This window comes from Spermophilus citellus (genome assembly GCF_964194105.1).
Source record: "Spermophilus citellus genome assembly, chromosome: 13".
In the NCBI taxonomy this organism is placed as follows: domain Eukaryota; kingdom Metazoa; phylum Chordata; class Mammalia; order Rodentia; family Sciuridae; genus Spermophilus; species Spermophilus citellus.
Window position 1 is genome coordinate 48,624,458 of NC_138193.1, and position 15,260 is coordinate 48,639,717.

The window sequence follows — 15,260 nt, forward strand, 5'->3', positions numbered from 1 at the left end:
ATGTCAAAACAATCACAAATCAGCATTTTTTAATAATGTCACTTTCATGTATTGCTAACATGAATGCCAATTTGTAGACACATTTTAAAAGCTGCTAATTTATCCCCATTCTTTCGTGATGCCTTTCCTGCACAATTGATACAAGGTAGAATTTATGAAAAATCTAATATAAATTCAAGGTGTAAAGGTAAAATTTCTAAGCTGTTTCTAAGCCTCAAAGCCTGAGTTAAAATGTAAAAGACCAGGCATTCTAAAGTTTCTAAGCTGCAAAGCCTGAATTAAAATGTAAAAGACTAGGTATTGTTATGTTCCTCTGCTACACCCAGAACCTGAAATTCCTGAGATAGTTAAGACAACTCTACTGGCCATTTAGCCTAAGGCCCTGTGTAGTTTGTCACAGGGCCCAATCAGTTTGAATGTGTACCTTGCTTAGGAGTGACCAATCACCCCTGCCCAGCCTGTTCCCGCCAATGAATGTACTAATCATATCTCAGAGTTGTTGTTCAATTTTCCTGCGCCTCATGGTGATTTGTTCTGATGTATGCAAAGCCCCCCCCCCCTTCCCCTAAACGTGTACTTAAGCTCTGTTTGACCATTGCTCTGGGCTCTGGGCTGCTCTATCTTCCTGAGTGAGCCTGGAACCTCAGCATGCTGAATCAATAAATCCCCTTATGCCAATTGCATGAAGCCAGTCTCTTGTGTGGTCTCTTCCTCCAACGCTTCGCCAGACCCTTACAAAGGAAACATTTAAGACATATTTAGGTTCATGTTTTAACCTTTTCATGAAAAATAACTAGTATGCACGTTTTAAGAAAATAGTAAACACTTTCTCTGCAAAACATAATTCTGAAACTAGGATCTCAGAAAAAATATGAATAAAATTAGAAAATATATACAAATTTAAAAATAAACCATTATCTTAGGAAAGTAGACATTATAGATTTTTTTCTATGTGCATATGCCCACACATGCCATAATTGAGCTTTGGGCTGTAATTTCTGGCTGCATTAAATATTTTACATAATGAACTGAAAAAGAAAGAAATGAACTTTTCTGCAAGCACTTTAGTAAGTAAAAGCATGGGGCTTTTTTAATCTCTGCCATAATACATTGAGAGAGGAAAGAAGTAAGAAACCACAAAAATGCATTTAGCAGCTACTGAATCAAGCTTGATTTAATTTAGTTTATATGAGCAAGTAAGTTGAAAGCACTTGGAGGGACATTAAGGTATCTTTGAAGGAGTATAAGAAACAGGAATGGGAAATCAGGTGGCTGCATGACAAGCTAATTAATTGTACTAATACTGTATTAATAGTGTATGATAATAGTATATGATATGCTAGATACTACTAGTGAAAGTTGTTGAGTAGATTGTCTGTAATGTGAAATCTCATGAGTTTGACCACAACCAATCATGTTCAATCAATGTGACATGGGTCTGAACTCAGAATTGAAAACTTGTAATATAAGAAAAATCATGAATTCATGAACTGAAAAATATTTGCTAAGGAAATGTTGATATTTATCATAGATTAAGAAATATTAATCCCAAAGAAATTTATTTTGACATTTTTTATTCAACATACCAGATGAAATGAACTTGGAACCTAGACAATAATCAATGATCAATGATCATCAGTGTTGTCACAGTCATAAGCCTTATTTATTCATTTATTCCTGAGAAAAAAGCATGTTTCATAAGTCTTCTCTGTAGCTTGGATAAAATTGTACTTATTATTTATTTTTCCTATATCCATTTATTCCCTCTTTACCTAGCACAGTTGTTCCCAAAGTGATGTTAGAGAATCAGCAAGTTCTGCCCATGTTATTGTATTTAAAAATTTATTTTTTATTCAATCTTTCTACCTTCAAAAGAAAAGGTCGGATGATGGATGATGTTTTCCTTAATCCCCATTTTCTTCTTTATAACATGGGGAATTTTTATTCATGATAATGAAGCTGATAACTGTAAGATAAGATAACAAAAATGACAATGTATAAAACTCCTTAACCTGCTGGGCACAGAGGCATACACCCATAATCCTAGCAGCTCAGAAGTCCAAAGTAGAAGGTTCAGAGTTCAAAGCCAGCCTCAGCAACTTAGTGAGGCCATAACCAATTTAGAACTGTCTCAAATTAAAATATAAATGTGGCTGGGGATGTGACTTAGTGATTAAATGACCATGGGTTTAATCCCAGGTACAAAACAAACATTAACCTGAGAGTATGTTAATGGTATACTATTAATATCATAATGATCTTTTACAAAGGAAGAGAGCATACATGCATATAAACCATAGTACATGCATTGCTATATAGATAAAAAAGAAAAAGGCAAATGTTTCAATGTAGCTGTGAGAATTTGTAGGATATAATCTAGAACTTGTAGATCAAAGGTCAGCACAGTAAGAACCACAGACCAAATCCAGCTCATTGCCTGTTATCCTATCAGCTATCAGCGAAGAATGGCTTTTAAATTTCTAAATGGTTGAAAAACCACAAAAGAATGGCATTTTGGGACATGTGAATGTTATAGGAAATCAACATTTCGATGACAATAAGTTTTATTGAGACATGATTATGCTGATTCATTTATATATTGTCTCTGGCTGCTTTTCTTATAAGCAGAGTTGAGTAGTTCAGAGAGAGACATGCTCAGAAATCCTAAAATGTTCATTATCTGGTCCTTTATGGAAAGAGGTAAAGAAAAAAAAAGAAAAAAAATATATGTGTGTGTGTGTGTGTGTGTGTGTGTGTGTGTGTGTGTATATATATAGCTAACTTTTGCTCTAGGTCACTTTTGTATTTTTTGTGTTATTCCTGATGTTTTCAACTTTTCTGGATTATTTTAAATGATTTTTGTAAAATTAAAGTGATTCTGAATTCATTAATAATTATAATTTTGAAACATCATCATATTCCATTGAATTTATGCGAAAGCCATTCTTTAAAATGTAATTAAAACAATAGTACTGTGAAATATTAAAGATGCCTTTTAGAAAAGAATGTTATGTGTTTGTGCTTTTCATTGCTTGTTTATTTCCTAAAATTATGGCAGTTAAATGAAGGTCTATTAATAGCATTATTTGCCAAAGTTTTAAGGTTATATAATCCAAGTGAGCTCAAAATTATTATACTTGGCTTGTAACCCCCACAAACTCTCACACAGAAGTATCCCAGGAGGATAATCTGTCCAACCTTCCAAATATCAAATGGTTCACTGCAGTTCTAATTACTGCCTACCTTCAGAAATAACCTCCCCATTGAAATGCAATAAAAAAGTGTATTTGCTCCTGTGAGATAAGACAATTGATTATGGCCTTTAAAATGACCAATTATAGATTTTTCTTTTATCTGGGTGTTCTTAAATAAATCATGAATATATGTTTGTATAAATATATGTGTGTATATGTGTGTGTGTGTGGTTGTGTGTGTGTGTGTGTATTTTTCCTCTAAATGGGGAAAAATGTCTTCACGATTTGCCCTTCACACAATTTACTGAAGAACAACAGTTTAGTAATATGAGCAGTGCTATACCAGTGTAATATACTGGAAATTCAAGTTATGTATCAATTTTATTTTTAAATATGGAAAGAAATTACCTTAAAACAAATCTTATAGCTAAACCACTCAGGTATGTGTTTGTATATTTATATTTTGGAAAGAGGTAGAGAAAAAGGCTATGAAGAGGTGGGAATTTAATATGCCCAGATCAGCCAAATAAATAAAACATTAAACAAACTATTAAACATCAAGCTCCCCAAGAGACAGCAATTTTATAACTTCCTTTTGTCCTGTATTCTGCTTGTTCACCAGATTGAGGAATACAAATGTGATCTGCAATTTGTGCCTTTCCTTATGTCTTTCTAGCCATCTAAAAGGCTGTTATGCATTGCCTTGATGAGCAATATGTAGTTTAATGATGTTTATTCTAGGGGAGGCTAGTGTAAATTGGATTCCAGGAATTTAATTATAGATCATCTTGGTGCCTCCTTCCTGGAGTCTAATAAAGAGATTAATTTGATTGCTAGTTGCCGAGTTTCATTGAAGAAATTTCCCCAAATGGGATTTCCTGCCCATTACCTTACATTTTTGTGTACACAAGTGGGTCAATGATAGAATCGCTAAATGTCAAGGATCACAAATTCAAATATTTTCCCATTTTTTTCATTGTTTTATGGAAAAAAATACAGTTACAACTTATATTGTTTTAGACATTAGTCTTTTATTTTAAATTAAACTTACAAAGCATATACCAGATATAAAGCAGCCAGTTCATAAGGAAAAGTTAAAAAATGAAAAATAGCCAGGAGGACCGCTACTTCAAAGCCAGTCTCAGCGAAAATCGAGGCACTAAGCAATTCAGTGAGACCCTGTCTCTCAAAAAACACAAACACGTGAGTTTAATCCCTGGTTACCCCATCACCACCACCAATGGAAAATATACATATTCTAGTAACTTTTCTAACCCATTAGAGTTATTATGTATAAAAAATGATGAGTTTTTTTATTTGTAAGCAACAGACTTATTTAATATCAGATATGAGTCTTCCTTGTGGACTAGTTTTAAGGTCAGAGGTTACTCCTAGGTTTGAAACAAATAAGCAATGAGCAATGGAAGGACCATTTATGAAGTTAAATGAGATAAGGGAATGTTAAGTAAAAGAGATATATTTTTCAAATAGGAAGATACTTTTATCAGAGTTGTCCCTGAAAAAATCTTGACATTCTCATCTCACTTTGCTGATGTTCCTTCTTATTATATAGGGATGGAAAGAACCAATAAAATATTAAAAACACTGAACAGCTACTGCACGATGGAAAAAAAAATTAAAAATCAACAATTTTAACCACACAGTGGAAACACTGTGAAATGCTCTTTCTAAAACTGTGCATCCACTTAGCCATGATATTATATTCCTTGAGGTTCCCTTTTACCAGCCCACATTGGCAAGTCAGGGTTTGCCTTTGCCACTAGAGCTACTATCCTTTTTCAAGGAAAGCCAGATACTTCTGGGAATTTATGGCCCATGGCCAATGACTGAACCTGTGGGAAGAACAAAAGGAAAGCCTTTTGGTCTTGAGTCTCATTTATACTTGAGAAGTCCCTAAGAGACCAGGAAGAGCTTGGGACATTGCCTGTAATCACACTCTCTCCATTGGCTTCTTTTTACTTGGTTGCTTCCTCCACTCCATCATTACCAGTGTCTCTGGGAATTATTTTTACTAACTCGCTTGTATTTATGGACTAGGATCTGCTCCTGAGAAAAATCTAACACTAAAACACACACTTACTGCATACAATGTGAAAAATCACAGATAAAGAATAAAGTACATCTTCACAATTCAGTCTAAGGTTAGTTTCAAGAGATAAAGTTAGTTGCAAGAGATACTTATCACATAAAATATGTTTCTGTATGATTCTGGCAAAACATCTGTGATCAGAGAAGAATGAGTAATTTTCATTTTGCATAGCTATTCATATTAATTGAAAATGGCTACCTAAGTGCCTGACACAAAACAAATTTTAATGAGATATTTTCCAGATATGTGCCAAATAATGATAATGGAAGGAAGAGAGAGAGAGAGAGAGAGAGAGAGAGAGAGAGAGAGAGAAAGGAAGGAAGGAAGGAAGGAAGGAAGGAAGGAAGGAAGGAAGGAAGGAAGGATTTATATTTGTTGTGTTATTGTGGTTTGGCAATACTGTCAGATGAGGTTTGAATTTTTAAATAAAGAATCTGTGCTTTGTTTTTTTCTTTATTGTAATGATTTCTAGGTTAGGTTTTTTTTTCTAAAAACAATTTCTAGAGAATTTTCCACTTATAAATCACTGTAAACAACACTTAATGCCTCTTGAAAAGTTTCCATTTATATCACTGGGAGATGAAGCCAAAAATAGTCTTTATCTAGATCTTGGACCAATTGATTAAAGAATATGATCATTCGATACAGCTATTTGTCTTATTTTTTTCAAACTAAAAACTATATTGTGATAGAGGAAAGAGATATGTTAGATATATACAGTAGAGAAATTTTTCTTGTAAGAAAAAGCTCCAGAATATCTTATTAGAAATTATTGAATCAGAGAAAGAAACTGATGATCTACACCATTTGAACCTGAAATAAAGATGCCATTAAAAAAAAAAAGGCAGTTAAATCAGGACCTTTAATTAGTCCCTATAGTGGAGAAACTCATTCTCTTTTATCAGAATGGAAAGTCATTGTAAAACTTCACCTTGTGAACGATAATCAATAGTTGACTGTGGAAATCTTGCAAAAGTCTAACATGATGAGTAGTGATGGACATTTCAAGTTCAATATTTTCTGTCTCTGAAACTTGCCTGTGCCTGAAAGGAAATCTGCTTTTGAAATGCTCACCTATTATTGGCACTTTACTAGCAAGAGGTAAGTGTGTGTATGGAAATTCACAAACACTGTGATAAAGACTAGACACTCTGATGTCAAACGACAATCGAGATCCTGGTACTTTTTTTTTTTCCTTCAAATTTGCTTGATGTGAGAAAGTTATGTAATCTCGAAGACCACAGCTTTCTCATTAGCAAAACTAGGGGTTTTTTGTTCAAAAAAAAAAAAAAAGAAAGAAAGAAAAAAACAAAGTAAGGAAGAAAGGGAGGCCAAGTTGCAGAATTAAGAAAGAAGAAAAAATGCATTCTGATACCTAATAAGCATGTAAGATCCTTCATTAGTTGCCTGCTCATCCCTGTGACAAAATATTTGAGAAAAACAACTTAATGAAAGATCTATTTTTGGCTCCCAGTTTCAGAGGTTTCTTACTATGGACACGTGTCTCCATTTTTCGTGGACTGTGGTGAAGCAGAAAATCGTGGCAGAGAGAAAATGACAGAGCAAAGCTACTTGCTTCTTTGCAGCTGGGAACAAGAAGGGGGGGGGAGAGAGAGAGAGAGAGAGAGAGAGAGAGAGAGAGAGAGAGAGAGAGGAGGAGGAACTGAGTATCAGGGGACAAAATATATCTTTCAAAGTCATACCCTCAGTTATCAAATTCCTCCAATTAGGCCCCACCTCCTAAGTATTCCATCCTCTCACTAGAGCCTATTGACTATAAATTCAATGGATCAATCTTCTGTTGAGGTTATGGTCCTTGTGATTCAGTTACTCCACACCATGAACACTGCTGCTTTGGAGATCATGAGCATTTGGGGCATATTGCAGATCTAAAGCATAGCAGACCCTACCTAGATACTAGGACTAAATCAGTAGAAAAAAAAAATGGATACCAATTTAATTTGGGGAGTTCTATCAATTGGTTGTTTCTAAGTTGAAAATTTATATACATATACCATTAACTACTGACAGCTTCCAGAAACAGAAAATTTAAAAGAATGTTTAAATTTTAAATCCTCAAAAAAAAATTATAAATGTTATCCACAACAAAAATGATAAAATAAGAAATAAAACCAAGAAAGGCATCATTACAAGGTATAAATAAGATAAAATAGGTAAAGTCAAACATTATAGTTGTACTAATAAATGTCAAAGTTTTATACAACATTGTAAATCGACAGTCTCCCACATTCAGTAGAAAAATCAAAGGTTATAATATGCAGATACATATTGTAAAGCTAAATGAATCAGAAAGATTGAAAGCAAAATGCATATAAATTTAGAAGGAGTTGCAATACTAATGCTATAAGGAAAAAAGTTAGTGTAAGGAAATAAAATATCACAAATATGATAATTTAAAGATAGTAACACTTCTAATAAAAAAAGGCACCATGAATGTCTACAGCATTAATATGAACAAATGTATCAATAGGCACTAAGAAAGATTCTTTGCTCCACAAGCTACATTTCAGCTGCTAAACTTTTCCCAGACTAAGTTAGTTTAGCAAACACCCTAGTTTCCATATCCAGTCATCTTTGGTATCTAATTTAGTTTATTCTTGACCATGCCCCTCATGTTTGTTTAAAGCATGAGTTATTCCAGAATTTCCCCTTACCCTTAATATTTTCCCTTAGCAATTTTCCATCAACTGATCCCCACCATATTCTTTGCCTATAAATTCCCAGTTGCTTATGTTTTATCTGTATACAGAGTTAAAGTTTGAGGTGACTTTTCTCCTATTCATAGTAGTCCCAAATAAAATGTTTTTTTTTCCTTTTTAGCAGTTTAACAACTGTCCTGCTCTGTTTTTTCTTTGTATATACCTACATACTTTATAATTGCTACAGTTCATTGAATCATTTTGCTAAGACTTAATTATCTACTTCTCTATATGATTTAAATTTTGGAGAAATATAGACTTACAAGTATAAAAACTAGTAATAATCCTGGTGGGGGTTTTTAGGATAAGTTACCACAATACATAGTAAATGAAGTATATTATATATTATTTACATATATATATATATATATATATATATATATATTTGTATATATACACACACACATATATATACACATATATATATTCATATATACATATATAAAATATTCTTTCAGATATTTTAAAACTCCATAAAATTATAATAAAAATGAATGAGCAAAAATCAATTAATCATAAAAAGTGCCTATATAAAGGCATTTTGGTTTGGAATATGATTGTGTTAGTGTTTATAATTTGGGGATAATTGGATAATTCAACACAAAATGTTGAAAAATATTGCCACTTTCCATCCCTCTCCCCAAAGAAGAAAATAAGATCTGCATTACAGTTGAATCACAAAAAGAACTCTAATGAATTAAATATTCTAATGATAAAGGAAAAAACCTAAGAGAAAATATTATTAATACTTTGTTAAGCTCAAGTAAAGTAATATTCTAATAAATACTACTGCAAATGTTGAAATGAAATAAAATATGGGTAAAATATGGTTATATTTTTAAACCAATACTATATGTCAAGATAAAGAGAAAACCTTTAAATGTGGACATATTTATAATGACAAACCATTCTTTTAAGCCAATACAAAACAACAATAATGATTAATTACATGGACTATACATAGTTCATGGTTCTTTGGCAAAGGAATTATATTAAAATGTTGATGATATTATAAATTAGCACATTTCTGAATAAAGATTTTATTACAACTTAATAATAAGAACTTTAAGATGTGCATAATTGTTCTCAAACTTTCTACTCTAAAAATGTAGTGTCATGGTAGAAATAAATTTTGACAGACACTAATGATTCTTGCCCCTTATTTTTTAAATTATCTGTTTTAGTCAGCTTTTCTTGCTGCTGCGACTAAATGACCCAACCAGAACAATTGTAGAGGAGGAAATTTTATTTGAGGGCTCATGGTTTCAGAGGTCTTAGTCTGTAGAAGGCCCGCTCCATTTCTTGGGGCTGGAGGTGAATCAGAACATCATGGTGGAAGAATGTGCAGAGGGAAGCAGCTCACACAGTGATCAGAAGGCAGAGAGAGAGAGAGTCCACTGGCCAGATACAAATATATACCCCAAAGCCACACCCCAATGCCCACCTCCTCCAGTCACACCCTACCACTTCAATTACAGCTCAGTTAATCCATATCAGGGGATTAATTCACTGATTGGATTAAGATTCTCACAACTCAGTTTTCTCCTCTGAATCTTCTTCACTGTCTCACATGTGAGCTTTGGGACAACATCTCACATCCAAACCATAATATTATCAGTTAAAGTATGTAAAACAAAAAATACTCCATTGAAGAAATTATTCATGGCTGCTAAAATAAAATACTAGATAGGTATTCAAAGCCAGGTCATCAACTGGCATTCAAGGAAACATCAAAAAATATTTTAAAACTGTGAAAATGAGAAACAGTACAGCCTCATATTTTGACTCAGTTATCAGCTACTAATCATACATGCTTGTTATCAGACATTTATCCAAGTTTAACAATTAAAACATTTCCTTTCTTCCTAAGTAGCACGTTTCTAATAAAAGCGAGTTGCAAAAAGACAGATTGAAATGTACATGTTTTGAGCTCTTAGAATATAACTCACTGTGCTTGACGTAGTCAATCTCCTGAACTCTTCCTCATTACGTTATTCCTTGTTGTTATCCCCATAAGAAAACTTTCAAGGGTTTAGAAAAGTTAGAAAATTAACCAAATCTGTAAGAAGTAGTTCTGGAGTTCAAACCTGGGTTTTTCTGGCATTTATTCCCTGGTTTTTCCATTAGACAAGCCCACGCACGATGCAAGTAATCGCCATTTTCAACTGGCAGCTGGCATGCCAGATAATCTGTCAACAAGAGCCCAAGTCCAGAAATTGCAGTGAGAGCTCTTAATCAACTCCAGGTCTTTAAAGTCTGGCAAGATTCTTCAGAGCTTTCCCAAATGTTTCTGCTTCCTGTCACTGTAGACCCAGACAAATGAAGATGAAGTAAGGTTTCCAGACTAGAGAAAGGATAGGCTGCTACTGAAACTGTGATTTTTTTCCTGGACTATTGGGAAAATATTTCTGAGAAAAAAATACCTTAGTTACCCTACGGAGACATCTCATCTCCTCACTTGAGGTAAAATCCTTTGATTGAGCAGGTTTTCTGTTAAGCCTTACCAACTAAGGCTTAATCATAGGTAATGCCAGGAAGAAGGTCTATTTAAATGATAAAAAATGGATCAATTGTGAAGGAAAGGAAGTAAAGCTAATGGACTGAGAAGTAAAAAGATGATTTTAGAATACTATAGGGAAAAGCTAGAATATGGGGAAATTATGAAATTAGCTGACAGAAGGGGGAGAGAGTGAATCCCAACCTTGGACATTTTTAGTTGGTTAATCCATTGTCAAATATCATCCCCACTTGATAGTACAATGGTAAGTCTAACAGGAAGCCTGAGGATATTTGAGGAAATTCATTTTTGTATGAATTCTTGCTTTTTTTTTTAAATGAAAACCTTTAAGATATTCATGTTAGTAAGAAGGTTGTCATTTCAGTAGGAAGAATTCAAAACAAGCAAAAGGGACAGGAATTTGGGGGGAACATTAAATTAAAAAGTTGGTACTTGGCTAACCCTCTGCTTTCACTTATTTTCTTCCTCCTTCCTTCATTCCATTTTTACTTCCTGTCTTCCTCTATTCTTCAGATTTCTTCTTTTCAATTTTTCTTTCCTGCTTTTGTCCTTCCCTCTACAAATATCTACTGACTTCCCTTTTTGAAAGTGATAGATTCTTTTCAAGATAATAGTTAAGAAAAAACAATGAGCTGGTTCTGACCATCAAAGGTATTCATGGTATACTGTTTCTATTAATATAAATAGATACAAAAAAAAGCCATTTTTTAACCATATACTTAATAAAATAGAAAACCTTACTGGGGTAAATTTTTCAATGTCAATCAGAAAAAAAAATTGCATATGTCTTCATTTATAATTTTAATTGTTAAATTAAAATTTAATTAGAGATTAAAATTATATTTTTGTATTTAACTTTGCACCCTTGGAGCAGTATCTCTCCATTTTCTTCACTTCCCAACCCCTGGATATCACCAAAATCATATTCAATTAGAGAGTACAGATGTTGTTTTCAGGATATTAGAGCTTTTGCTTCACTTAATTTAATCCTGCTCCTAATTTTCTTTTGGCTTTATTATATTTTCTCTTCATAACAAAATGTGTGTGCCCTATGACACTTGATACCTGGTGTCTTACTCTAAGACAGGGGTCACCAGTGTTCTTGGCCCAGATGGAAGAATGAGGGATAGAATGATGAGAGGTGGAAAGGAGGATCAGGGGAACTTAAAGCAATATAGCAAAAAATATATGTGTATGGTTTATTTGCTTTAACATTGGCATTTTACCTGTGGAAAGTGTTCCTATATTTTATCAGATGTTGAGAAAGTTCTGATTCTCTTAGATTTAAATACCATAGGTCTAAATGTAGATATGACATGAAAATATGCTTTTTATTTAAATTTTCTTTTCATATACCTTTACAAGTTTTTCCATAAATACATAGAGAATTTTAACACCTATTCCATTAGTAGAGAATTTTGTCAAATAGATGAGAAAACTGAAGCCAGATAAAAATACTAAAGGACAACGCAATTAAATGAACTGTTCAAAGCATTGTCCTAGCATAGTCATTTATACAATGCATTTTACAATAATAATAAATTTGTTTCTGAAACTTATTTTATATAGTACTTGGATTATACTCTCTACTAGTGCAATTATAAAGATTAACATTTGAGTTCCTTTACTGCAAATTATCTTACTCTATCTAACTATTTGATTTCCTCAGGTGGAAAAGATGAGACTATCATACTGTTTATCATTAACACCCCAACTTCAAAGAATTCCCTTTCAAAAAAATCTGCAATTTTGCACTGTTCAGTTTATTGTATTATATCTATACTTACATTCTACAGTAAAAATGTCAGTGACCACAGCAAACATTTATCTGGATTATAAAGAAATTAATTAATCTCCCATGATAACTTTAAGTATTTTCTTTTAAAAAAGTTGGCACTTATTTCTCAGTGCAATCCACAAAGCTATAAGGAGATGCACAGTGGTTACTACTTAGCAACCGAGAAGCTATTTGGATTCAAAGCTGATAGATTGCAAATAATCCAGATGTTGCTCCATTTGTGCTTCAGATATATTATTGAAGTTCCTGGTGCCACTGTTTTCCCAGTTTTTTTGTTTGTTTGTTTGTTTGTTTGTTTTTTAAGCTGGATGGGTAAAGCATTCTGACACTCTTCCTTCAATAAAATTAAATGTACACACACCATGTGGTAACACTTTTCCACTTTATCATTCACCAAAGATTTGAGACATGTAAATTTCATCTGTTTTTTTTTTTAAGTTTCTGATTTTCCTATCAGATTTGGATGGTGGATTTCACACCTCTCCCTATTATTCTTAGGAAGGTATATAAGTATCTACTCAGAGGTTGTTTTCAGCCTGATAAATGCTGCTTAAAATTTGAATTCCTTTGAGTGAAGTGCATGCAGCCCAGTGGTAGCTCTCCTGCCTACCTTGCAGAGAATCCCTGGATTCAATACCCAGTACTGGAAAAAAAATTTTTTTAAATCCTCAGAATTGTTTCTGCTCTTTGAAGCCCCACAATCTGAGTTTTGTTACAAATGGTGACAGAATAGTGTCACAGTTTGTAACATAATGTCTATAGAGTGTGCTCTGAATTATGAAGTTTATTTGTACACACATAATGTTGTCTCTTTTGTCTTACCATCATTCTGGTTCCCACTTCTGAGAGCTGTGTCTTTAGAAGATGCCTACCTTAGGAGTTATCTGAGGAGAAACAGATTTTAAAAATCCCATGGGTTGATTTACCAGAATTCATGATTTTTTTTTTCTGGATAAACAAGGGTATTTATAACTAAAAGGGGGAAAATACAATTTAATTTAGCCACAGTGAAGATATGACAGTTATTAATTTTACTCATTTATTAAATGACTTCTCTAATTTCTTTATTTATTATTATATTTACCATCACATATAAAGAGTGATAACTTGATTCAGTACTTTGTAAATTTTCCTGTGTATTTCTAGTAGAAGCAATAGTCCCTGAACTCTTTAATTATACCTTCTTATGGATGAGACAGGCAAAACAATTACTATTTGTTAATTCAAAAACAATATATAAGCACTAGAAAAGCTATGCATAAATTATTTCTAAAAGTGTAAAAATACATCCATACACAGATAACAATATTAGTTACAAACTCAGACCTAAGTCTAGATTCCAATTTCTAAAGTAATTGTTTTTAATATTTTAGGGCTGATTTTAATTATTAACACAATTCCACCATATTTTTACTTTCTTTCTGCCATATCTAGCACTACTTCTAGCTCTTTCTTTCTAAATTTCAAACAAGTGGTATGAAAGAGAGTAGCAGGTCCCCAGGAGAGGTCAAGGGGGAAATGTAACCGATGACAGAGCACAGTGACCTCCCTCTGGAGAAGAGGACATTTTATCTGGATTGAAAGTGGGAATTTCCTTCAGTATTTTGGAAAGATTATGAAAGTCTAGCTTTCAGAATTTGTGAGTGCTGGGAAGTAAGGTAGAGCAGTAAGTTTCTGGATTAGCAATAAGGCCAGGCTAGTTGACATGAAAGGCTAAGAGCCTTCTGGTTTTATTACTTACCTGGCCCCATAGACAATAGTTAGCTCAAACAGCTACTTTTAGATAGCTCATGCTAAAGAAAGTTTTCTCAGGTAAGGAACGTTACTGGAGACAAGCAAGTTCAGAGCATAATCTGATCTGAATCCAGTATACAACACTGAGGGAAAATTATGGTGGATAATGGTGAATGTAGTTTGAACAGAGTCATTGCAACACTCCCTGTGAGCAGGGATGAGAGTGTGGAACAAAGTCCTGGCGGTGGAAACTGAGATCTATTGTTGAGGTAAAGCATCAATCATTGAATATGTGTATTGATGACTGTGAAGACCTCTAAGATTTAAATTGTACCTAAAAATAAGAAAATTCTATAAAAAGCAAACCCGCCAAGAGGAGAAACGTGATTGGCCAAAGAAACTAAGGCATGGGAACCTTAGAAGAAAAAAAAAAGACATAATTAGAATTCCCTGCTTTTCAAATTTTCCAAACTCATACACATCTTGTTAGTAGCAACACTTTTCCTCTTTATCATCCACTAAAATTTTAAATATGTAGATTTATTCTGAGAAAAGAGAATTTGCTTTTCCTCTAAAATCTGTGATTCCATTTCTGATTTAAAAGCAGACTCAGATGGTAGATTTCATACCTTCCCCTAAAATACTTACAAAGACGAATGAATGGACATAATTTTAGAATAATCCATTAAAAATGAGAATGACAACCTTTTGCCAGAAAATGGAAGAATTCCAATTAATTGAAAGGGGTACTTTGGTAGATTACTACCCATTCTTCACCTTTAGCTGCATCTCTCCTTCACTTATGAAATAAAGCCCACACCAACAAAATAGCAGTGATCAAACTTCCCTCACAGGCTCAAAAATCTTTCCCTACCAACCACAAAAAGCAAGCAAACCACTTTCCACCTTGTCTTCACGTGAGAAATATGAAAGGACTCAGAAAGATCTCTTCCACCCTAGTTTTAGGCAGACTCTGACCTTCATGTATCCAGCAAATACTTATACAGCCCCTGATGGCACAGAGCTGGATCCAAAAAGACAATGGTGATGAAAGTTCATATAGGCTCTGTCTTCATGGGATTTAAGTTTTCAAAGAGACTGCAAATTTAAGACTAGTAGGACAGGACAGTAACTCACAGGTGCTTTTTGGGTCTCAGCCCAATGACAATGAATGCTCTTCCCTGAG

General features: G+C 33.5%; 1 long non-coding RNA gene across 2 annotated transcripts in view; it reads right to left on the minus strand.

Annotated features, from left to right (window-relative positions):
* LOC308632616 overlaps positions 1-10,247 on the minus strand; it is a 65,341-nt gene extending 55,094 nt beyond the window's left edge. The window contains exon 1 of one of the 2 annotated variants that reach the window (XR_014018612.1): positions 10,112-10,247. This is a non-coding gene — a long non-coding RNA (uncharacterized lncRNA). Of the gene's footprint in view, positions 1-9,973 lie in introns of both variants that reach the window. The other variant, XR_014018613.1, reaches the window with a different exon arrangement.
* Between the last annotated feature and the right edge of the window lie 5,013 nt (positions 10,248-15,260).